This window comes from Peromyscus maniculatus, chromosome 10, assembly GCF_049852395.1.
Source record: "Peromyscus maniculatus bairdii isolate BWxNUB_F1_BW_parent chromosome 10, HU_Pman_BW_mat_3.1, whole genome shotgun sequence".
Taxonomy (NCBI): Eukaryota; Metazoa; Chordata; class Mammalia; order Rodentia; family Cricetidae; genus Peromyscus; species Peromyscus maniculatus.
The window spans coordinates 22,737,595-22,760,679 of NC_134861.1; the positions used below are offsets into that span (position 1 = coordinate 22,737,595).

The 23,085-nt window shown below is 45.7% G+C and overlaps 1 protein-coding gene across 6 annotated transcripts in view; it reads left to right on the plus strand.

Annotated features, from left to right (window-relative positions):
* The first annotated feature begins 559 nt into the window (after nucleotides 1-559).
* Nucleotides 560-23,085, plus strand: part of Sertad2 (SERTA domain containing 2) — a 114,223-nt gene continuing 91,697 nt past the window's right edge. For all 6 annotated transcript variants that reach the window (XM_076546033.1, XM_076546037.1, XM_076546038.1 and 3 more), the window contains exon 1: nucleotides 560-1,300. The gene's annotated coding sequence lies outside the window, so the exon portion shown is untranslated. The remainder of the gene's footprint in view (nucleotides 1,301-23,085) is intronic.

The window sequence follows — 23,085 nt, forward strand, 5'->3', positions numbered from 1 at the left end:
CTGTCTTAGGAGTGGGCGCTGCGTGGACGCGGATCAAGTTTGGATCGGATCCACTCGGAACCCGCCCGCCCGGAAAGTGGGCTTGGCCGCAGGGTCTGCCTGCAGGCTCCGCCAGGGAGCCGCCCGCGCGCCCCTCCAGCCCGTCCCGGTTACCCCGCCCGCGGCCCCGCCCCGCCCCGCCCCGCCCCGCGCGGCCCCGCCCCGCCCCGCCCCGCCCCGCGCGGCCCCGCTCTCACACGGTTACTTGCGTGACTGACCCGGGCCGGGAGGGCTGGAGGACCGCGCGGGAGGAGGGAGCGAGAGCGCGGGCCCGCCCACTCCTCGCCGCCAGCCTCTCCTCCTCATTGGCCACGGGCCGGCATCCATCACCCCCACGTGGCGCTCGGATTGGTGGAAAGCGCACTTCCAGAACGAGGAGGGCAGAGTGACTCCGCGGGTCTCCCGCGGCTCTTTTTCTCCTCCCCCCCCCCCCCCCCCCCGCTCAACGTCCACCCACCTCTCCCCACCCCCACCCCTTCCCCCGCCCGGTGCGCGACAGTGTCCTTAGAAGACTCATTGGGCCAGGGGCGAAGCCAGCCACCTAGCGAGCCCCACCGCCATTGGTCGACGGTCACGCCCGTCAAGGCGGCGCGCCCCGCCACTGGGCATCCTCGCTGCGCTCCCGCCCCGCCGCCTCCTCCCTCGCGGCTCTCCCCGGCCCCCTACCCCGCCCGCCCCGCCGCTTCTTCCCGGTCCAGCTGGGCGGGGACTGCCCTAGGACTCTTTAAAGTCTGTGAGTCACTGCACAACCCATCAATCCAATTAAATGTCTTGAGCGAGCCGAGCGGGCGGTGCTCCCCGCCGCCGGCCGCCCCTGCTCTCGGCGCCCCGCTATCCATGGCTGGCTGGCTGTACTCCTCCCGGTGCGCCCTCCTCCCGCATCTCGCCAGCCACGGCAACTTCCCCTCGGCCAGCCTCTGCCCCCAGGCCGCCGCGGCATGGGCTAGACCCCGGGCCGCTTCTTGCCGTCTCCCGTCCAGCCCGCGCGCGGTCTCGCCCCTTTAGCTCTCCTCGCCCCGTCCCCGCCGTTCCCCCGACAGTCAGTCCATCACCCGGTCGGCTTTCCTCCGCGGGGCAGCGGTGGAGTCCCCGCGGGCTCGGTAGGAGCGGGCGCCCCCATCCCGCTCCTCCTCCCGCTCCTCCGCGCTCCCACCCGTCGGGTTCCCGGTCCCGCACCGAGGGACGCTCCGACCGACACCCGCTCGCCGCGGCCGTACGACCCGCCCGGGAGCTGGACCCGGCACCCACTTCTTTGCGGAAGGTGAGTACGGCGCGGGATTTTGGGTGGGGTGGTCTGAAAAAAAAAAAAAATGTGGTTGCCGGGCCACTTTTGGGAAGGGTAGGGATCAGGTTGTGGTTGGAGGTTCCCGGTCCGGCGTGGATTTGAGGAGGCGACTCCCTCCTTCCCTCGCTCGCTCTTCCCCCGCCCTTGACGCCCTCCTTCTCCTGTCTTGCTGTACATGTAGGTATTGCCAGACTTCCACCAGCGGGGCATTATGCCGCTTGTAAAATAATTGGTGCTGGCATGCTTTCTGTCTTTTGAATGCCTAAGTGAGCAGTAATAGTCAGCGATGTGATCTGATAGACTGAGTGTCCTGCAAAAAGTGTAAAATGCCTAATGGGCACATTTTCCTCTAAATCAAAGTTAACTTTCATTCAATGAAGGCAAAGCAAAAGGTGTTCTTAATTTGAATGCATGGTGATAGAGGAGGAGAAGACTGGTTGCCTAGTGGCATTGCTTAGTGCTTTTATTTTGAAACATTTTATGGGTTTTCTTCGGGGAAAAATGTGAATTTAGTATTAAAGGTTATGAAGTCTGAACCTGTTGGAGGAGAGCAAGGTAAGATGGGAATCCAGCATGGTATGTCCACTTCGGTTTTTCCTCTGCTCTAGGGAGGCATTACAACACAATTGTGTCTTTCTCAGTCACTGGACTCGGTGCAGAGCTGTATGGATTGAAAAGCAGTTTAGATTTTGTTTCTTTTGGTATACCTTTTGTATTCTTGACTATTCTTTAAACAACGTTACTCGACAGAATTTTGTCAATTTTAAATTTAGTTTCTCTATCTTAAGTGCCTCCAAACTACACATACCTACACCTAGCTATCTGCTTCATGAGAATCTTACCTTATGGACCTTTAATATTTATTTTGAGGTAAAAGAATAAGATATGGCTGCTCCGACCTGGATTCTGAGGTTGCTGTTTAGAATTCAGTAGTTTTAAGTTCGTATTGCTTTCTTTAAATCGAGTTCTATGCTAGTCGTCCACAAGATTTAAATTAGGCCAAACCAGACATGTTTTGAAATATTAAAGTACAGCATTGGCCTCTTAGTAGTTCGTTTGCGACTTCTCTTTCAGACTAACCAGAATAAGTTGTTACTAAATTTAATTTTAAAGAATAGACTGTTCCTGTGCTGAAATCTGCCAAGTTGCTACAGAAAGATTTCTTTTTAAAGAGCAGAAATGTGGTTATGATCAGTCCAAAGCAGTGAGGCTGAAAAGTAACTTACATGTAAAAGTGCTGTTTTAGAGACATGCTCGTCACCAGCTCCCAGGCCTTTCCGTGTGTTTCAGGAAGACCCACACAAAGACTTTGAATTGTTTAGTAAATTTACCATGTGACTTTTTTCATGAGGGTGAAGCCACATAGCACAGGGGATCCTGCTGTCTGAATTTGAATTTTGTCACTGTCTCTCACTGGCTCTGTGACCTTGGACAAATTTCCAACAATCAGAACTGTAGTGGTTTTCTCCAGAAAGACTCCTCTTTAAAAGTTTAAAAGTAAGATGCTTGCAATAGTCTACATCATCGTTGGAAGATAGGTGTCTGTGTAGTATTTAATAGTGAAGCCCCGGGGGCTGGGGAGATTGCTCAGTTGGTAGTCCATTTTCTAAATTCAGATTCTCAGCACCCACAAAAATGTGGCAGCCTTCCTGTAACCCCAGTACTGGGAGGGGGAGACAGGGACTCTTGGGGCAAACTAGCAAGTTAGACTAGCCAATTGGCAGGCAAGCTCTGGGTCCAAGCAAGAGACCCTAGCTTAATAAAAAGATGTAGGAAGAATGAGACAGATACTTGATGTCAACCTTTGACCTCCACACACATGTGCATGTGCACAGACGTGTGAACACAAACACATGCATGCACACCATACACACGGGGGAAAAAAGAGCAGGGCTCTGGAACAAGGCTGCTAGTGCTCAGCAGGAGCCCATCTGCCAGGGAGGCTAAGGCAGGAGGATGACCTAGTCCAGGATGCAGACTATAGTGGAACTTTTTCTCAGACAGGCAAACCAACAAAGAAACTAAAACCAAAACAAAATGAAAAGGCTCTTGACTCAGGTTCTGTACATCTGTGTGCTCTTGGCCAGGCTAACTGGATATTGATCTATGAAATGGTAACAGTAGCAATGTCTACTCCATACTGTTATGAGGACAGAATGGATTCACATGTGCAGAGACTTTGTTGTTGTTTTTTTTTTTTTTGGTTTTTTGAGACAGGGTTTCTCTGTGTAGCTTTGCGCCTTTCCTGGAACTCACTTGGTAGCCCAGGCTGGCCTCGAGTGCAGAGACTTTGAATAGTGTTTGGTAGGTCTGCCCAAGTTTAGCTCAGTTATGTATACAGGTGACTTTAGAAGTGGGTTTGGGAATCCAACCTAGGACTTTGCCAAGTGAAAGCAAGCACTCCACTACTGATTGGCACACTTAGCCTCCGTGGTATAATTTTTTTATTTTTATAAAGAATCATTGGTGTTAAGCAGGCTTTTATCATGTGCCTGATGTTTGAACTATAGTTTATGTGAAATGTTTAAGAAATTCAGTTATCAGAAGCCAGATCTGGTGGCACATGCCTGTAAGCCAGCACTCCAGAGGCAGAGAAAGCTACAAGTTTGAGGCCATCTTGGTCTCTATATAAAGTTCTGTGCCAGCCAGGACTTCATAACAAGACCTTGTGTCAAAACCCCCTTCAAAGAGGCGGGAGAGAGAACTCAGTGAATAAATTGCTTGCTTTATAAGCGTGAGGACCTGTGTTGGGTCCCCAGGCCCCACATTAAAAGCCTGTTCTGGTGGTGTAAGCTTGCAGTCCCAGTCTGCAGAAGCAGCAACAGGCTGCTGCTCACTGGCCAGCTACCTTATCCTACTTGGCAAGTTCCAACCCAGTGAGAGGCGCTGTCTCAAAAACAAAGCAGACAACGCCGAAGCCATGATACTCGAGGTTGTCCTCTGACTTCCACTTGTATGCATGTACCTGCACATGGGGACACGCACACACAGAAGTGGAGGGAGGAAGCTCAGTTATCGGGCAAGACATACTGTAATGTACCTGTAACCCCGACACTCAGGAAGCTGAGGCAAATGATTGAAATGAAAGGCTAACGGGGATTATAGGGCGAGACATTGTTTTGAAAATGATTTTTAGTTTATTGGATGAGTTGAGTTGTCCACACACTTTCACTTTTTTTTTTTTTTTCATTTTGCAAGGCTCTCACTCTAGTCCAGGCTAGCCTCAAACCTGTTTAAGCCTTCTGAATGCTAGGATTACAAGTTCCAGGCACCATTGTTTGCATTTTTTCATTTAAATTTGCATAGTAGCCCGTACCCACTGCCATTATAAAATTGTTATAGAAACCACATGGTGGTTTTTGTTCGTGGTTTTCGCCTGTAAAACTAACAGTAGTGTTTCATTTCTGAGTTCATTGCTGGTGCCTCGCAAAGTACCTGGCATATAAAAAGTGGATAACGATGTGGAATTAATTGAACAATGTTTTTTTTCCAAATTATTTATGAATAATTGAATGAACATTTTAAGTGTGATATTGTAGAGAATATTATTTCTTGTTGAACTGAATTTTTACTTTGTCTGATGTGGTGGCTCATACCTTTAATATCAGTACTCAGGGAAAAAAAAAGAATTTTTATTTTAGTGCTTAAAGAGTAAATGAAATTTATAATTTATTTTTATTAACAGATTTTTAATTCCGGAGATTAAATTGAAATAATCTGAAAAGGCATGTCTAATATCTTCCTTTGTTACCTGACATGTCCAAGTTTTAATCAACCCTTTCTGACTTTCAAGCTTTCTATCATTAAGTTGAACGCTGTTATTCATTAATGTTAACCATACAAATCAGATTTTGGAAAGTTTCAAATGGTGACAGGATATAATTCTCTGCTTCAGAACTAATAAAGGGATTGTAGGAGCCTCCCATTGAAAGGTAAGATGGCATCACTTCCTCAAAGAAGAAAGTTCCATTCAGGAAGAAAACTCTTGAGCAGTCTTGATAATAATTAGCTGCTAAGTGGTTGCAGTAATAGTGTGGTAGGAATTATAATGGAGGTATGTGGAGTCAGTAACTGAAGCAGTCTTCAAACTTTCCCACGTTTTTATAGGTATTACACAATGGTGATTTTGTTGTTGTTGTTGTTGTTGAAATGAGTAAATTTGATAGGGCTACAACCTGCATTGTTCATAGAATCCTTTTACTTTACATGTCAATAAAACCAGTCTGGCTACTGTGCCCTCTGCAGTTATAAATGCATGATTTAAAAGAAGGATCCTCAGTTAAAAAATCAGTAGTATGGCCGAGTTTTATAAGATTGTTAGACCTCCTGGTTACCGTAGCCAGGTAGTTAGTTCTGTGTATACAATCCTTTGTTTAATCAAATCATACTACAAGATTTAGTTGACCATATTGTATTTTCATTGGCTAAAACAATCAGATTTTAGAAAGCGTGTCCTCCTTTTAAAGACAGAACCCGTTCTCCTGTGTAGACCAGGCTGTGCTGTGGCCCTCCTCTGGCTTCAGCCTTCCGACTGTTTGGATTGCAGCCATGTACCCCACATCTTGCTGTTCATGTACTTTTACTTTGAGAGGGGAGCCTCAGAGCCCTGACTGGCCAGGAACCGTGTGGTTCAGGCTTGTCTGGAGCTCTTAGCAATTTTCTACCTCAGTCTCCGGAGTGCTGGGGTTATAGGTGTGAGCCGCTATACCCAGTCAATCTGAACAGAACTTTAAGAGAGAGTTTATAAGACCAGTGAGATATCTCATGGGGTAAAGGCATGATCACATAAAGGATGATTAGTTAATCTCCGGGACACACATGGTGGAAGGAGAGAACTGACTGACTCTCAAGGACTGTCTTATGCACACACACTCACTAAATAAATGAGATAAAATAATAAAAAAGAATGTATAGGCACTTAGATGCAGCATATTAAGTGTCTGGTCTGAAAATGGAAGGCCTCATAGTTTTCACTGAAGACGTTTTAGCGCGGTACTGTTTTTCTCGTGTTCTCCCTGTGCTCCTTCCGTTTGTTTACTATGCTGAGTAGGTGTGGCCTGGTATTCCCGCTGTAGCCCTCACCTGGCCTCAACTAATGGCAGCTCTTCTTGTCTCGGCCTCCAGAATGCTGTGATTATAAGCATGGGCACCATGCCTGGTTTTGAAAGATGGCTTTTGTTTTGTTTTGTTTTCAAGACAGGTTTTCTTTCTGTAGACCAGACTAGCATTGAACTCAAGAGATCTATCTGTCTCTGCCTCTAGAGTGCTGGGATTGAAGGTGTGTACTACCATACCTGGCTTGAAATATGTTTCTTTTTTTTTTTAATTTTAATTTTAATTTTAATTTTAATTTTATTTTATTTAATTTTTTTTTTTTTTGAGACAGGGTTTCTCTGTGTAGCTTTGCACCTTTCCTGGGACTTCACTTGATAGCCCAGGCTGGCCTCGAACTCACAGAGATCCGTCTGCCTCTGCCTCCCGAGTGCTGGGATTAAAGGCGTGCGCCACCACCGCCCGGCTGAAATATGTTTCTTAACTATACTTCTATAGTTCTTTCTATGCCTTTTTAAATTTATTTTATTTTATTTATTATTTATTTTCGAGACAGGGTTTCTTTGTGTAGCCCTGGTTGTCCTGGAACTCTCTATGTAGACCAGGCTGACCTCAAACTCAGAGATCTGGCTGCTTCTGCCTCCCCAGTGCAGGGATTAAAAGCGTGTGCCACCAAACTGGTGCATTTAATATTTTTAAGCCCAAATCTGTAAGCAGACAAAACACCAATGAACATAAAATAAAAATGAATTGAATGTATGTATGTATATAGAGAGCCAGGCTTAAGACTTCTTTTCAAAACAAACAAAAGAGAAAATGTTAAAAAGAAAGTCAAAGGAAAATTCCTTCATTGTTTCCTTTCAAAGGGGGTACTTGGCTTTGGGACCCGTCTTAGGACTCATTTATAGTGTGCCAGTTGAATGTAGTGGAATATGCACAGGAGGACAGAGCGGCTCGCAGGAGGTCGTCTGTCTGTCCCAGGCAGTTCTTTTCATTTTGGTAGACAAGCAAAGGCATGTGCAGAAGGGTACACTTTAGAGGTCCCCTGCCTGCCTCTAAAAATGGATGGGGATGCTTTATGATTGTCTTCGTTGTTGTGGGTTTTTCTTTTGTTTTTTAAGACTGGGTCTCATGTAGTCCAGGTTGGCCTTGAACTCTCGATCCTCCTGCCACCTTCCAAGTGTTGGGATTACAGGGGTACCACCACACCAGGATTTAGGAGTCTTTAAAAATTAGAAGATAAACCGGGGCGTGGTGGTGTACTCCTTTAACCCCAACACTCAGGAGCCAGAGGCAGGAGGATCTCCGAGTTCCAGGATTCACTACAAATGGGTTCCAGAACAGCCAGGGCTGCACAGAGAGAAGCCCTATGACAAACAGGCACACAAATAAATATAAAAATAAACATTAGGGGGCTGGAGAGATGGCTCAGCGGTTAAGAGCACTGGCTGCTCTTTCAGAGGACCCAGGTTCAATTCCCAGCACCCACATGGCAGCTAACAACTGTCTGTAACTCCAGTTCCCTGGGATCTGATGTCTTCACACCAATGCACATTAAATAAAGTTAAATAAATATAAATAAATAAACATTAGAAGGTAGCTGAGCATGGTGGCACATGCCTAGAATCCTGGCACTTGGCAAGTGGAGGCAGAAAGATCAGGAATTCAATCTACCTGGTGTGTTCAAGGTCAGTCTGGGCTTCATGAGACACTGTCTCAATGTAGAGAGTTATATATAGGCGTAGAGTTAACCTGTTATATAAATTCATCAGAATTCAGCTTTACTCTTTCTCTAGTGATTTGTAGTCTTCACAGCCTTATGATATTATTCACCTTTTAAAGTGAAAGTGAGATGTTAGTGTACTCAGAATAGGACCTGTTTAAACAAGTGAGCCCCACACAGAAATATTATTGAGTCTATTCAGTATTCAGGATAGTAAGTAGTAATCTCCCAAATGAGAGTTTTCTAAGCAGAAATCCTGTTTTTCTGACTGCTGGGATTGAACTGTGGACTTTGTGCACGCCAAACACATGCTCTGCCACTGAGCTACAGCCACTGTCCTCTAGGAAGCACTCTTTTTTTGTTTTAGATTTATTTTATTTTTAATTATGTGCACATATTTCCTTTATTTGTGTAGGTGTGTGCACATGAGCACAGTGCCTCTGAGGCTAGAAGTGTTGGATTGCCTGGAGCTGGACTTCCAGGCAGTTGTGAGCCACCTGACTTGGATGCTGGGTACTGAATTTGCTCCTAACTGCTGAGCATCTTTCCAGCCTGCTCCCAGGAATCAATTTAAACAACAAAAACAGAAACAAAATTGCCAGGCAGTGGTGGTGCAGGCCTTTAGTCCCAGCACTTGGGAGGCAGAGGCAGGCTGATCCATGTGAGTTCAAGGCCAGCATGGTCTACAAAGTGAGTTCTAGGACAGCCAGGACTGTTACACAGAGAAACCCTGTTTCAAAAACAAAACAAAACTAAACAACCCACATCAAATAAACAAAATAAACTTCCCTTTTGGTTCTTACTGTTCAACAGCCAATTGCCGGAAACAGCAGTTTCCATCCATTCTCTGCTTTGGAGTGTAAAGTCCGCATTGATGGCTTGTGTGATGGCGGGGATGACTCTTTAGCGCCAAATGTTTACTGTTAATATATTAACTGGTCAAAAATCCCACCTCTTATTTAAGCATTATTTCCCACAGCCCTCTTCCCTTTATTATAAAATTCTTTTCAATTTCTTACTATTTCTGAATGAGTTTGGATTCATTTGTGTGTGAGTGTGTGTGTGAGTGTGTGCGTGAGTGTGTGCGTGCATGTGTGTGTGTGTGCGTGTGTGCGTGCGTGCGTGCGTGCGTGCGTGCATTCTCGTGTGTATTCCTGTGACGTTTTTCTTACTTTTCCTTGCTCTTTTCAAAGCCATTGCAGTTCTTTTGCTTGATCACAGTAGTTTTCTCCATTAGCTCTCTGTGCGTCTTCCAGGGCAGGACATACAGAATTGGAGCATTCATTTAGTTTAGATCGCTTTGTTAGACCAGTGGAAAAGCCTTTTCCTGAGAAAGATTTTTTTTGTCTTATGGAAAGATGAGCATTGGTTATCTTTTTTTTTTTTTTTTTTTTTGGTTTTTTCGAGACAGGGTTTCTCTGTGTAGCTTTGCGCCTTTCCTGGAACTCACTTTGGAGACCAGGCTGGCCTCGAACTCACAGAGATCCGCCTGCCTCTGCCTCCCGAGTGCTGGGATTAAAGGCGTGCGCCACCACCGCCCGGCTGAGCATTGGTTATCTTACCTGCACAGGTTCAAAGGCTACACTGTAAATCCAAGCTATGTCTCAAAGTTTGTGAGAGGTGGCGACAGGAAAACATCTCTGTTATTCACTGATTTTTCTACTAGCCTGTTTTACGGGGGAGGCCAACAGCCTGCTTTCCTGTTGACATTACTGTAGAGTGTCTCTCAGACTTCAAGCTTTGTTTCGCTCCAGGCCAAGTGACTGGTGAGTTTGTAAGCTTTCTTTTGTGTGTGGTGACTGTCCCAACGGAGTTGAGATGACTTTCCTGAGAGCGCCACAGCGTGGGGAGGAGCGGTCCTTTTGTTTTCAGCTCTTGAAATCGAGTCGGGACATCAGGCCTTGTCCACTGCGAAGTTTTCCAGACTCACATTGCTGCATGATTAATGTCCCTGCTGAAGTCGCATCAGCCTTATTGTCCTCCCTGGCTTGAACTCAAGCACAGTGTCTCCTTTAGGGTAACTGTTGTTGCTTTTTAAGAGTTCTTTTACCTAGAAAATTAGAGTATGAAATGAACACTTTTTTCTTTCTTCGTGATGCTAAAAATTAGCCCATAAGCACACACTGCAGATGCCCAACCGCTAAGCTGTACCTGTAGACCCAAATTCGTCTCTCAAAGTAAGAGTTCCATAAAAATCTTGTGAGGAAAAAAAAATTCCCAAGGACCACAGTCTTTGACCTGGTGGGAATGTTTGCTGATTTCCCAATCTTCTTCACATTATTTAGACATCACAAATCAGGTGTCCTTAAATCCCATTCAGTAAAATGAATAGGCCTTTCTTTTGAGACAGGGTCACACTATGTTGCCCAGGCTGGCCTTGAACTTACTTTGTAGTCAGGCTGACCTGAGACTCCTGATCCTGCTGTGTCAGCCCCCTCAGTGAGTGCTGGAATCATAGATGTGCACCCAGAAGGTGGCCTGGCTCTTCCTTCTGGTTTAGAAAACAATCTGTTAATTTGCGTCATTTAATTTAATTTTATTTTATGTGTGTAGGTATTTTGCCTGCATGTATGTCTGTGCACAGTTAGTGTGCCTGGTGCTCATGAGAGCCAGAAGAGGGCATCAAATCCCTTTGAACTGGGGTTACAAATGGTTGCTGGGGATTAAACCCAGGTCCTCTGGAAGAGCAGCCAGTGCTCTTTAGCTACTGAGCCATCTTTCCAGTCCCTGTTGTTACATTTTACTTAATTCAGATAACATTAGACACACAGTATTTTGGTCCCTAATGTGGGCCAGCTAGGCAGTTTGGTATTGCCGTGGAGAAAGGAGATGCATATCCCCTCTCTGGAAATCAGATTCCAGAGGGCTTTGGTGAGTTCAGAGCTTGGTAGCTGCTGTCTGGAGCAGCTACAATTAAACATTGTAGAACGATGAAATGATAACAGGAAAGAATCTTAATGTGGGTTTTATGTCCTTTGATTTTGTATAAAGGGAAGCCCAATTCCGACCACAAAATCCATTTGAATAAACAATTTTTATTTGAATTTGAGTTGAGACATCAAAACACAACAATGTCAGTTTCTCCCAGAAATTATGCATCTTCCGTATTTATTAATCCTGGAAAACTTGACAATAACCATGGTCTGGAATTTTTCCTAGATTTTTATTAGACTTTTAAAGTTGTTTTCCCTTGTTCCTTTGTTTCCTTTGTGACAGAGCCGGAAAAAAAAAATGGTAACAATGAATGTTTCACAATGGGAATGTAGCCATGTAGTCCTCCCAGCGCCATTAACCAATTAAGAAGTTGGCTTAAGTTTGCTTTGCCTGGTGTACGGTGGGAGCTAAGGTTTTGTCTCAGTGACTGCACTTCGGTCATTTCCTGCACCAATGAAACTGTTAGTGTTGGTTCCATCCCAAATCACAAAGTGAATATACCTATTTTTATAAAGTGCAAGTAGCATTGCACATCACATGCAGTGATCATTGTGGTTACTATGTTTTTTATTTATTAGGATTTCATACATGCCCTAGGTTCTTAGAGTTATAGTAAGCCATGGCATCTCCCCATACTAATGCTTATGGTCCACTTGGAGACAAAAGATCCCTGCAAAGAAATTAAGCCCCTCGTGTTGGGCGGTATGTAATGGAGCATGATGGAAGGTCTGGTTACGCCACAGCAGGAGCTCAAGTCCTAGGCCCAGTGGGCCTGCCCTCTGGAAGTGCTGGACGGCCTTCTTGGGAATCCATCCTTTCTTTAAGGTTAAGCAACATTGGTTAGAGGGCTTTTGTGTCTTGGACAAAGAATAGTCTCATCTCCAGCTACTGCACAGACTCTCAGTAGGGAAGCAGTAAAAAATGGAGCAGCCATCCTGGCTCTTAACGACGCCCCTGTCCCCTTGGGAAGCAGCAACTGCACCTGTGAGCAGAGTTTAGAGACCCGGTGTGGGTATAGTTTAGATTCCTGAGTAAAAAATAAATAAATAAGGAGCCCTCTGCTGGGAACTGGGAAGCAGCAGCGAGGATGCTGTAGGCCGGGGAGTTCCTGAGGAAGGATGAGGATGCAGTAATCTTTAGTTACTAAAGATACTTCCCCCAGTGTTGCCTGGAATAGCCCTGTCTGCCAGGTGGGTATACCTTGGCCTAATTTGGCAAACTTAAGACGTCTGAATAGATTGCTGTAATTTGTAAATAATCCTTCTAAATTACTTTGTGTTGAAATTAGCAGACAAGCTTGTACCTTAAATTTACTCACTGTTACTTAGTGGTGGAATCTGGACCTAAGGCCACGTGAACTCCAGGCAAGCACTTTTCCGACGAGTGGTGTTCTAGCCTTGGATTCAAATTCAGACACAATGCTGTGTGACTGTGGTTTTGTTTAATTTTTTTTCTGAATGTTTTGAAATGCTAACATTATTTTTAGACCACATGTTTTTTTATTTGGAACTATGTCTAAGATAGAATAATATAATGCATTCCTGTCTCTTAGATTTTATTTTGGGGGTAAAAGTCTAAAATCTCATATTTTATGTCATTTATTTACTTACTTACATATTTTTTGGTGTTTCAAGACAGGGTTTCTCTGTGTTGCCCTGGCTGTCCTGGAACTCGATTTGTAGACCAGGCTGGCTTTGAACTCACAGAGATTTGCCTACCTCTGTCTGTTAATGAAAATATTTAGACACTTTTGTGGAGACTTAGGAAGAAAAACACCCCTTGAAGACTTTATTTTCCTGCAGAGGGCATCATCCCTTTTACCTGCCACTCAGTTCACTGATTAAAAAGCCCATCTAGCATAGTCATGTGTGTTATCTCTGTTGCTAATGATTTCAGGGATCCGTGTCTGTGTCAAAACATACCAGCTCGTAGTCTAACATGTTGTATGATGCCTGTAATCCCAGCACTTAGGAAGTGGAGGCGGAGGGATCAGGAGTTCAAGGTCATCCTCTGCTACATAGTGAGTTTCAGACCAGCCTGAGCTGTATGAAACCCTGTCTCAAAACAACAAGCTGCCGTGTAGGTCAGTGGTAGAGCGTTTGTTTAGCATATATGAAGTCCCAAGTTCAATCCCAGCACCACCCCATCTCTAAAAGAGAGAAAATTTACCAAATTGAGTCTGTGGTGGTGCATGCCTGTAATCTAAGTTACTTGAAAGGCTGAGATGGGAGGATTGAGTTAAAAAAAAAAAACTAGGAAAGACAGCACATCAAAAAATAAATGAACTTTACTAAATTCAGTATTTTAAATGCATGCACTTAATGTATAATCAATAAAATTTTTATTAAAGCTACCTAGATTATAAGTCCATTGTTATGACAATTCTATTATTAGAATTTTTGTTTTGTTTCTTTTTTTTTCCTCAACAGGATCTCTTGCTTTTCACCCTTTTGGCTAAGATCAAGTGAGGGGACAGGGTCAGAGTCAGACTCTGTAGCCCAGGCTGGCCTGCCTTTCTTAGCTTCCCAAGTGCTTGGGTAACACGTGTGAACAACCACACCTAGCTTTGAGGTATATTTTTGAGTTTGTGACTTTTAATCATTTTTCTGTCTTATGTGCTTTCTAGTCACATATGTTTTATATCTTAGGCCATACATACATTTTAAATAAGAAAGATGAATAGACCCAAGGAGGCACTGAGGAATGGGTGTTGGTTTAAAGTTGTGTATTGGACCTTGGAGAGCTTTTCTTCATATGTAAGACTCACTGGAGTATCTTTAAATATTTTTTCACAAATTTAAATGTGGAGAATTGAAGTTGTATATTCTCCAAGGGATCCTTTCCTTATAGGTTTACTGATTATGACTCATCTTTGACACAGAGACAAGAATATAATTTTAGTCAAGCTTCTCTGTTCTTTTTATAATAATTCTGTGGGGGTAAAGTGGGGTGGAGATGGTTCATCAGTTAAGGGCACTGGCTACTCTTTCAGAGAACCTGGGTTCCAGTTTCAGAACCCATGTAGAGGCTCACAACCGTCTGTAACCACCAGTTCTAGAGAATCTGATGCCTTCTTCTGACTTTTGTGGGCACCAGGCATGCGTGTGGTACACATTCATACATGCAGGCAAAACACTCATAAATATAAAATAAAATAAAAAATCTTTTAAAAAAAGTATGTGTTGGGGGAATGGAGGGTGTCTGGTGCGTGCCTTTGTGTGCATTCATGTGTGGAGGCCAGGGTTCAGCGCTGGGTGTCCTCTATTGCCCCCCCTTCTGAGAGGGTTCTCTCACTGAGCTTCCCCCTACATCTGCCTGTGCACCCACAGTCCCCGGCACTGGGGTCACTGACAAGCATTGCCTGGGCCTGCCTTTTCTGGGTGCTGGGGATCTGAGTTTGAGTCCTCGTGCTCACAGGGCAAGCACTCGATCCACCTGGCCATCACCCCAGCCCTTGCTTTTTGTGAATGGGGTAAAGGGCTTAATTTGTCTCCAGAATACATTGTTTCTCCTTCTTCCTTTTCAGCTCTCTAAACTGAATTTACAAGTTGAGCCCTAGACTTTCCAGGTAGCCTTGTTTAGAGGAGAAATGAATCTGTTCCATTCTTCTACCCCCCCAGGTCTTGTTGTTACTGTTTTAATGGAGCCCAGGGCCTTTCCATTGCTAAAAGTGCACAGTACTGAAGGCTCAATACAAGTTTATCAGGTGATGATTTCATGTTAATGCAGCATCTCATAAGTTACCCAGTGTATGTTCTGGGTACATTTCCTTCTTGTTGTATGTAATGCCTACATTAAGTTTAAAAACATTGTTAACTTCTCATTGATTAAAAATAACCAAGAAACATGATCAAAATTTCGACTCTGGCATCAGGACTGTCAGAGTGTCAATGAGTTGGGACTTTCCAACTCAAGCACTTGCTGACGTCCAAGCAGAGCACATGGAGAGTTGCCCTTTGCAGGCCACAGCCCAGGAGTGAGGCCCTGGGGTGGGTGCTTTGGAGGTCCCCCGGTAACTCGAGTGCACAGACACACTCTCTGTAGTGCTGTCTTGATACTTTATCCCTACACATACCAATCTTTAAAATAAAGAGAGAGAGAGAGAGACAGCGTCTCTCTGGGTAGCCCTGGCTGGCCTGGAACTCACTATGTAGACCAGGCTGGCCTTGAGCTCTTGGAAATCCGCCTGCCTCTGCCTCTGTCCTCTGAGTGCTGGGAATGCAGTGTTCGCCATCCTCACACCCACGACCACCCTTTTCAAATGTGGGGAAAACCTGCCAGGGTGATCCAGCTAACGGCTCTGTCCTTGCCCTAGATTGGCGGGTGAGGAGCCTCCTGCCTAACTCGCTCTCTGCCCTGTCTCTGCCGCTCCCCCTGCATGCTGCCTTCTTCCCTGTATTAAACGAAAGCTCGGACATGATGGCGCTGTAGTCAGGGCCTCAGTGCGGCTCCTGAGGACATGGACCTTCTCCTGTGTAACCACAACACATGATGGTGAAGAGAGGTGGACAGAGGATCCTGCTGGGGTGTTTGGAGGAGAGGCACTATATCATTTCACATAGTTTCTGACTGAAGTATTGAATATTTGTGTGAATAAGGTTTTTTGTTGTTGTTTTGTTTTTCGAGACAGGGTTTCTCTGTGTAGCCCAGGCTATCCTGGGACTCACTGTTTAAAACAGGCTGGCCTCACAGAGATCCACCTGCCTCTGCCTTTCAAGTGCTGAGATTAAAGGTGTGTGCCACCACTGCCCAGCATGAATAAGGTTTTTGAAAAGAGTTTTTTGTTGTTGTTGTTGTTGTTTATTTTTTGTTTTGATTTGTGTTTTGACAGTGTCTCAGGTATCCGAGGCTGGTCTCAGAGTTGCCATGTAGCTGAGGATGACTCTGAACTTCTGATCTTCCTGCCTCTACCTCCCTAGGGGTGGGATTACGGGTGTGCACCATCAGACTTAGTTAACTAAAGTGCTGGGAGTTGAACCTGGGGCTTTGTGCTCACTAGGCAAGCACTGAGTTTAGCTGCATCCTCAATAGATGTTTTTGGTTTCTAAGATGGGATCTTACCATGTGGCTCAGGTTGACCCTGACCTCCTCGGCTCAGGTGGTTCTCCTGCCTCAGCTTACAGAGCAGCAGGCGCTCCAGGCCTGTATAGCAAGCACCACACTTGGCTTTTGTATTTTTCATCTTGTGTTGGTCATTTCTGCGCTGTTGGCATCACTGCCCTGAGTATTCTTCTTTCCAGGCCATCAGCTTGTCTCCACTGCAGACTGTTGGCAAAATGAGATGATGCCCTTTGAATAGTTATTCTTTTCTGACGAGGAACAAGGCTCTGTTCAGTCAGCTGCGGAACCGGAACTGAGCCCTTCGTTAGCTGTGTCTTGGAAGCTGAAATGATTGACTGCTTCAGTCACCTGTGGGTGTGAAGGACGTGAGTTCCGGAACCCTTCTTGCTCCCCAGGTAGCTGTCCTGGAGCGTTGGGTACTGAGCAAGTGCCCTGTGACCTCCTAAGCCACGTGCTTGGAAATGGCAGGTGATCCTCGGGCATGCTGGAATTCAGCAGTTCAGCCATGGGGCGTCGAGTGGAAACTAGACAGTTGGTCAATCAGATTATAAATTCCTGGGCTTCACATGTCCTGTTTTTTTCTGTGTACACCTCTAATTGCTTTATAATGAGACTGTCAAATTGCTAAATGTAAAGGAAACAAAAAATCCAAAAGGCCAGTTTTAGAATTTGTCTGTGTGTGCGTGGGCATAGGTCTGAGTGCATTCGTGTGGAGACCAGAGGTTGATTCTAGGTGTTTTTCTTAATGGCCACTCTCCACCTTACTGTTCATGACAGAGTCTCTCTCTCTCTCTGAAGCTGGAGCTTACGAACTGGCCAGGCTGACTGGCCGGCTAGCGAGCCCTGGAGTCCTCTGTGCTGGCTTTTTATGTGACTGCCTGCTGGGGACCTAACTCAGGCTCTCACTCAGGCTTGTGTGGCAAGCACTGTACTGACTGAATCCCTGCTCTTGAAATTTTAAGTTAGGGAAGGGAAACTATTAAGAATGAGTGAGAGGGCTGAGGATGCTACCTAGCATACCCAAGGTTCTGGGTTCGATTCCCAGTACCCTCCACCCCCACCAAATGTAATAAGAATGAGTGAGAGTCCCTGTTCACTTGGTGTGTGTTGTGTTCCTGTTCTTCTTGCCTGTTGCTGTCAATGTCAAGTTAACTGCTTTGCTCTATATAAAAGTTGGTTTCCTTTAAACATAAAATTTACAAATGGCTGCGACATAGTTCAGAGATAGACTGCTTACTTAGCATGCATAATGCCCTAGGGTCAGTACCTAAGTTAAAAGATGTTTTACTGTCAAAAATAAAGAGGTAGATAAATAAGATCGAATTCATGAACTTTTGCTGCTTCTGGAGGTGAATCTCCTCTGTAGTCGTTCTTTGTTCCTAGGGTGTCAACGCTCCTGCCACCAGGCTGTCATCGGAGTCCTTTCTCTGCCGTTGACTTGTGTATTCGGGTGTCCTTGACTGTGTGACACTGGTTACAGCCATTTTCTAGCCTGAAGCCGCATCTGTATATTTCTCTGTGAAGGCTTTTGGCATCGGTTTCTGGAGCTCCTGGTCAGGAGGAACTCGGGGTGGCCCTTCCAGTTCCTGGGGGTATTTTAGAACGGTGGCCAGTGTCACTTGTTGGAAGCGACCCTGGCATCGTTGAAGTGGCGCCCTGGTGTTTGGGCTGCTGGTGTGTCTCACTGTGAAATGGAGGATAACACTTCCTACTTACTTAGCAGGTTTGCTTCCCTGGCTGTCAGAGGAGCCGGCCAGGACAGGCAGCGCCCAAGCCTGTTTCTTTTTCTAATTCCTCATGAACGTATAAAACGTCCACTCTTCAGCTTCTTTGTAATGCTCTTCTGCAAATCATAGAGTAGCATTTGCCATTTCATTCCCAGCATACGGAATGAGACGGAAAATAAAGCGCATCTCAGTTAAGGATTTGCTCCCGTCAGCCACAGAGCCGGAGCAGAACACCGGACTTCATCTTGTCGCTGAGCTGTGTTTTCTCCCCGTTCCAGATAGCCATAGAGGACAAGAAAATGCGGTCCGAGCATTGGTAACATCCCCATGTCTCGTTAGTGTGTCAGCATTAGGATTTAGGTGTGCCCCTGAAGCAGGCTCGTCCCAGGTGTGAGCAGGATGTGCTTTGCGTCTTGGTCAGATTGCTGCCCCAGAAGTGGTGGGCACTTGGGGGACGTTATGAATGCAGCTCCTGTTTCCTTTCGCCCGTCTAACTGGTAGCACAGGTTGCTTTCTGTCAGGGAACTTTATGAATGGGCAAATGTTCATGAGCCATATTTTTTCCTTTATAGTAAGAAATGTAACAAAATCTCTCCCTCGGTGGATTCAGTCAGAGTATGTTAGTACTGGAACGATTGCTTCCGGAATTGTATGTAAAAGCCCTAACAACTCTTCAGATGAAGTTGTTACAAATTCTGATCACTAGAGCTTTGGAGTGTGTCCATAATTCTCCGTAGTGAGTGTTTGTAGAACTTGGTGGAGGGCTCTATAAGGACCAGAACTGCTGCATTTAGATTGTCTTCTCAAGATTAAAGAAAGGGTGAAGTTTGTGAGTGACAGGTCCCCCTACTTCTGAGAAACAGAGTGAACGTTGTGCTTTGATGGGTTTTGCTTCATCTTAGTGACACGTAAGAAGTGTGGTGCGCACACACCAAGAGATTTTATTGTTTTAGTGGCCCTCAGCATGACTTGGTGTGTACGCACCCTGCCACTTAAAGAGTCCATTCTTGCTCACATGCAGCCCAGGGAGGCTGACCATTGCGCTCTTGGGCCCAGTGGAAATTGGCAGCCTTCCTCCTGTAAACAACAGCCTGACATCAGCCCAGGATGTGATAGGACCCACCTCAGGACCATGGAGGGCCTGGCTCTGGTTCTCTTCTGGCACACTCAAGCAAATGTAGTGTTGAGCAGTTGGTTAATGTCAGAAATATTGGGGTAGCCCTTCAAAAGTTTAAAGGTATAGTACTTACCCTTGGATTTCCATACATAGTCTAAACAGCACTCAGTACAGCAAGGCTAGGCAGTTGTGGTTAGTCATATTTCAGGAATGTACCAATGGCAGTGACTCAGACCCAAACCTTTGGCGTCTCCCCCCACTTTGATTCTTTTGTTGTTGTTGTTTTGTTTTGTATCAGGATTTCTCCGTGTAGCCCTGGCTGTCCTGGAACTCACTCTGTAGACCAGGCTGGCCTTGAATTTGGAGATCTGCCTGCCTCTGCCTCTGCCTGTTGGGATTAAAGGCGTGCGCCACCCTCGCCCTCACCCTCTCCCATTTAAATGATATGGGAAGATGATTTATGAGGCTCCTCCCCACCATCCATCACGCTCTCCTGCCTCTGTCAAGACCTCTGGGAATTAAAATCATGTACAGTGAGGAACCCATAGACGGCGAGATAGCCCATTTGCTGCTACTGAGTCTTCTGAAACATCGAGCAAAAAAGTCTATGCTCCCCAGGTAGTTAGAAAGATTTATTAACTGGACGACCCCATGGCTCATTTGCCTCTGAAAGCTATGAGAAATTGAGAGGATGACTTAATTTCTTGTGTTGCTACTGGAGGGGCAGAAGTAAGGTTTAGAAATCAGCGTTTCACTTGAGAAGTGGGGGTTTGAAGGGCTTCTGGTTAAGATCAGACTTGTTTGGGCTGGAGCGATAGTCCTGTCAGTTAAGTGCTTGCTGAGAAAGAAGAGGACCCGAGCCCAGGTCTCCCAGAACCCACATTTCTTTTTCTTCCTTTTTTAAATTAATTAATTAATTAATTTTTATTTGGGTGTATGTGTGTCTATGTGAGTTTATGTGCACCATGTGCATGTAGGTACCCACAGAGGTCAGAGGGTGATGGGGCCCCCGGAACTGGATTTACAGACAGTTGTGAGCTGCCTGATGTGGGTGCTGGAGACTGAGCTCTCTTGGAAGAACAGTAAGGGCTCTTAGCTACTGAGCCGTCTCTTCAGCCCCCAAGAACCCACATTTAAAAAAAGGCGTGTGGTGCTTGCAGTCTGGGTACCGGGGAAGGGGAGAGAGATGGATCCCTGGAGCTCACAGTGTAGTTCTCCTGATGAGCTCCAGGCCAGTGAGAGACCCTGGCTCAGACAAACAAAACAGAAGGAATAAACAGAAGACATGTTTTGATAGGTGTTGATTAACCACAGTAAACTGTGCAGACCTTAACGGCTCTTCTAGAAGCCAGGACCCCAGCTTGCTTGATTTTGAGGCTTATGTTTAGGGAATGTAAATTAATGTTGATTTTCACTTATCCCTAACAAGATGTTTTAAAATCCTATCCATTTAAAATGCAACTACGGGGCTCTGTAGTGTTCTCCTAGCATACACAAGCTCTGGGCTCCATCCGCAGTGCCACATAAAGCAAGGCATGGTGGCACATACTTATCGTCACAGCACTAAGGAGGAAGAGGCAGCTGGAGCAGAAGTTAGAGGTAGAGTGAATTTGAGGTCAGCCTAGGCTACCAGAGACCCCTTCTCAAAAAAGAAAAAAAATGCAAAAATTACTATTTTATAAATTGCTTTTTAAAATTAACTTTGACACACAGTAGGTACTCAGAAATACATTTACATAGTTATCATGCTCATAAAATATTAGCAAACTCAACTAGAATCTCTACAACAATTGACAGTGTATTCAAGGAACAAAAGCAAATTTGGAGTAAAAGAAACATCTTACTGGATAATTTTACCAGAACCAAAAGGACTGTTTATTTTGCATTTTATTTCATTTAACGGGAAAAAAGTTGTGCCCTGAAAGATGCAACTGCCAGTTTTTAATCCTTCGCGGCTGAAAGAAGGGAGGCGAAGCACTCAGATCTGGCCCAGACAAAGAACACAAGGGACTGTTCACCCTCGTTCCCTCCGTTCTCTGAGTGACAAAGAAAAGGAGTGGGTAACAGCTGCCAGCCAAGGACTCCTTTCTGCAGTGAGTCGAACAGCGTGGGGCTGCTGCGGGCTGGGCGGCCTGCGGGCTGGGCGGGGCCTGATTGCTGTGAAGGGCGGGGCCATGCAGCTGGGCGTAGCCCGCCCGGTGCAGTGTGGACAGCAGCCAGCGGCCAGCAGCCAGGATCTGCCCCAGCCAGCTTTAAGTTTTGCTTTTTGTTTGTTTGCTTTTAAGACAAAGAAAAGGAAAAAAGAGATTCCTAAGGTGTCCCAGCTTACCATTTTACAGTAGTGGACATTTTCAGCTCTGCACGCGATTGTTATAATTGGAAACAAATAGAAGTTCCGGGCAGAGGCCAAATTAGATAACTGCCGTCCAGCCAAATAGTGCTTCCACCGTAATGCGCAAAGCAAACGATCTTACTGTCTCTTCCACAGAACACAAAGACTTTTCATTTTAATCCTTCATTAAGGTATTAGCTTAAAGAAATCAGAGTTGTTGAAAAATACTATTTTTGAAGAGAAATGTTAGTTAATACCATGAGATTGGAATGGTTTTGCATTCTTTTTCTCATTAAAAAAGTAGTCTGTGTGAGTGCCACGGCCTGTGTGTGGAGATCAGAGGACAGCTTTTAGGAGTCGATCCCTCTTTCTACAGTGTGGCTTCCCGGACTGTCCTCAGCTTGTCAAGCCTGCCCAGCAGGTGCCCTCCCCCAGCCCTCCCGCTGGGTTACAGTTTTTAAGAGCTCTCACGAGCTCTGTCCTGTGAACACTTTAGCAATATCTGCCTTGTGAAGCATTGCCTTCCTGTTTTAGGAATGAGACCCTGTGGTTTTAGACTGTCTAGCCTGTCTAGAGCTACCCTGGTCTTCCTGCTTGCAGCAGGCATTCCTGTGAAACATGTGTGCCGTGCTGTGTTTTAGGGTATTGTGGGGAGACCAGATCCAAGGAAAATGGCCCTAGTGCTAAATGTTCTACCATTTCAAAGCCTCAGAGGACACCTAGGGAGAAGACCTTTCTTGCTTAGTGTTGTGGTCTAATTCTGGCACTTTGGAAGCTGAGGCAGGAAGATCTTGGATTTGAGGTCAGATTGTGAAATGAATGATAAACGGCGCTGGTTACCTCATGGAAAGGTCATGATCACGACAGAACCCAGTATTAGTTTTAGAGCTTTATTGGGGGAGCGGGAACCAGGCCTGGGAAAGAGCATGTGCAGAGAGAAAGATGGTGGCGGGGTGGGGGGTGGGGGATGGGGTGGGGAGAGCAGACCAGAGAGAGAGGGTGGGGTCTGCATCCGGCTTTTTAAGGGCTCCTGGTGAAGCGGGCTTACGGAGCTACGCCATGCATGCGCTGATTGCACGACCTTGTTGCATGCACATCGTCGCCAGCGCACATTGATGACATAAGACGCAAGACCCTTTGCTTAACTCCTGAACTGCACATGTGCAGTCATGCAGCTGGAGTGAGGGCAGAAGTCTAACAGTTTGGGCCGTCTAGTGGGTTCTAGGCTAGTGACTGCTGGAATTGACCTGCAGCTGAGCTTAGCCTTGAACTCCTGATATGGCCTCCACCTCCTGTGAGTACTGTGATTCCAGGCATGTTCCTAGCTTTCCGTATTTTAACTGAGAAAATCATGTTACTCACGATGTTATCAAAGTTCTGATCTGGCCTTTAACTCCTGGGAATGCGTTGTCAAAGAACTAATGTCAAAGACCCAAGCAGTGTAGACTGTGGCTGCTCAGGAGCGCTGGTGAGCCTCTCTAGATGTGCCACTGATCATTTGGGTGGTCTCCAAGGTAGACTAACCTGCTGGAGAATGAGGTCAGATAATTACAAGTTTCATTGTGCAAGAGACCACTTCGCCAAGACCCTCACAGAGCACCACATAGTCCCACCGTGTGTTTCTTGGTAGATTCTTCCAGAGAGGAACAAACAGTGCCGTGTAAAAGTTCAGTCAGTGCCGTACTCTGCGTGACATGTTCATATAGACACAAAGACCGTGGACTGCATGTCTCAAAGGCCATCTAACATTCAGGACAGCAGTTGAAGGAGGAAGCTTGTCATATGCTCAGAGGAAGAAAGGCTCCTCTTTAGTTT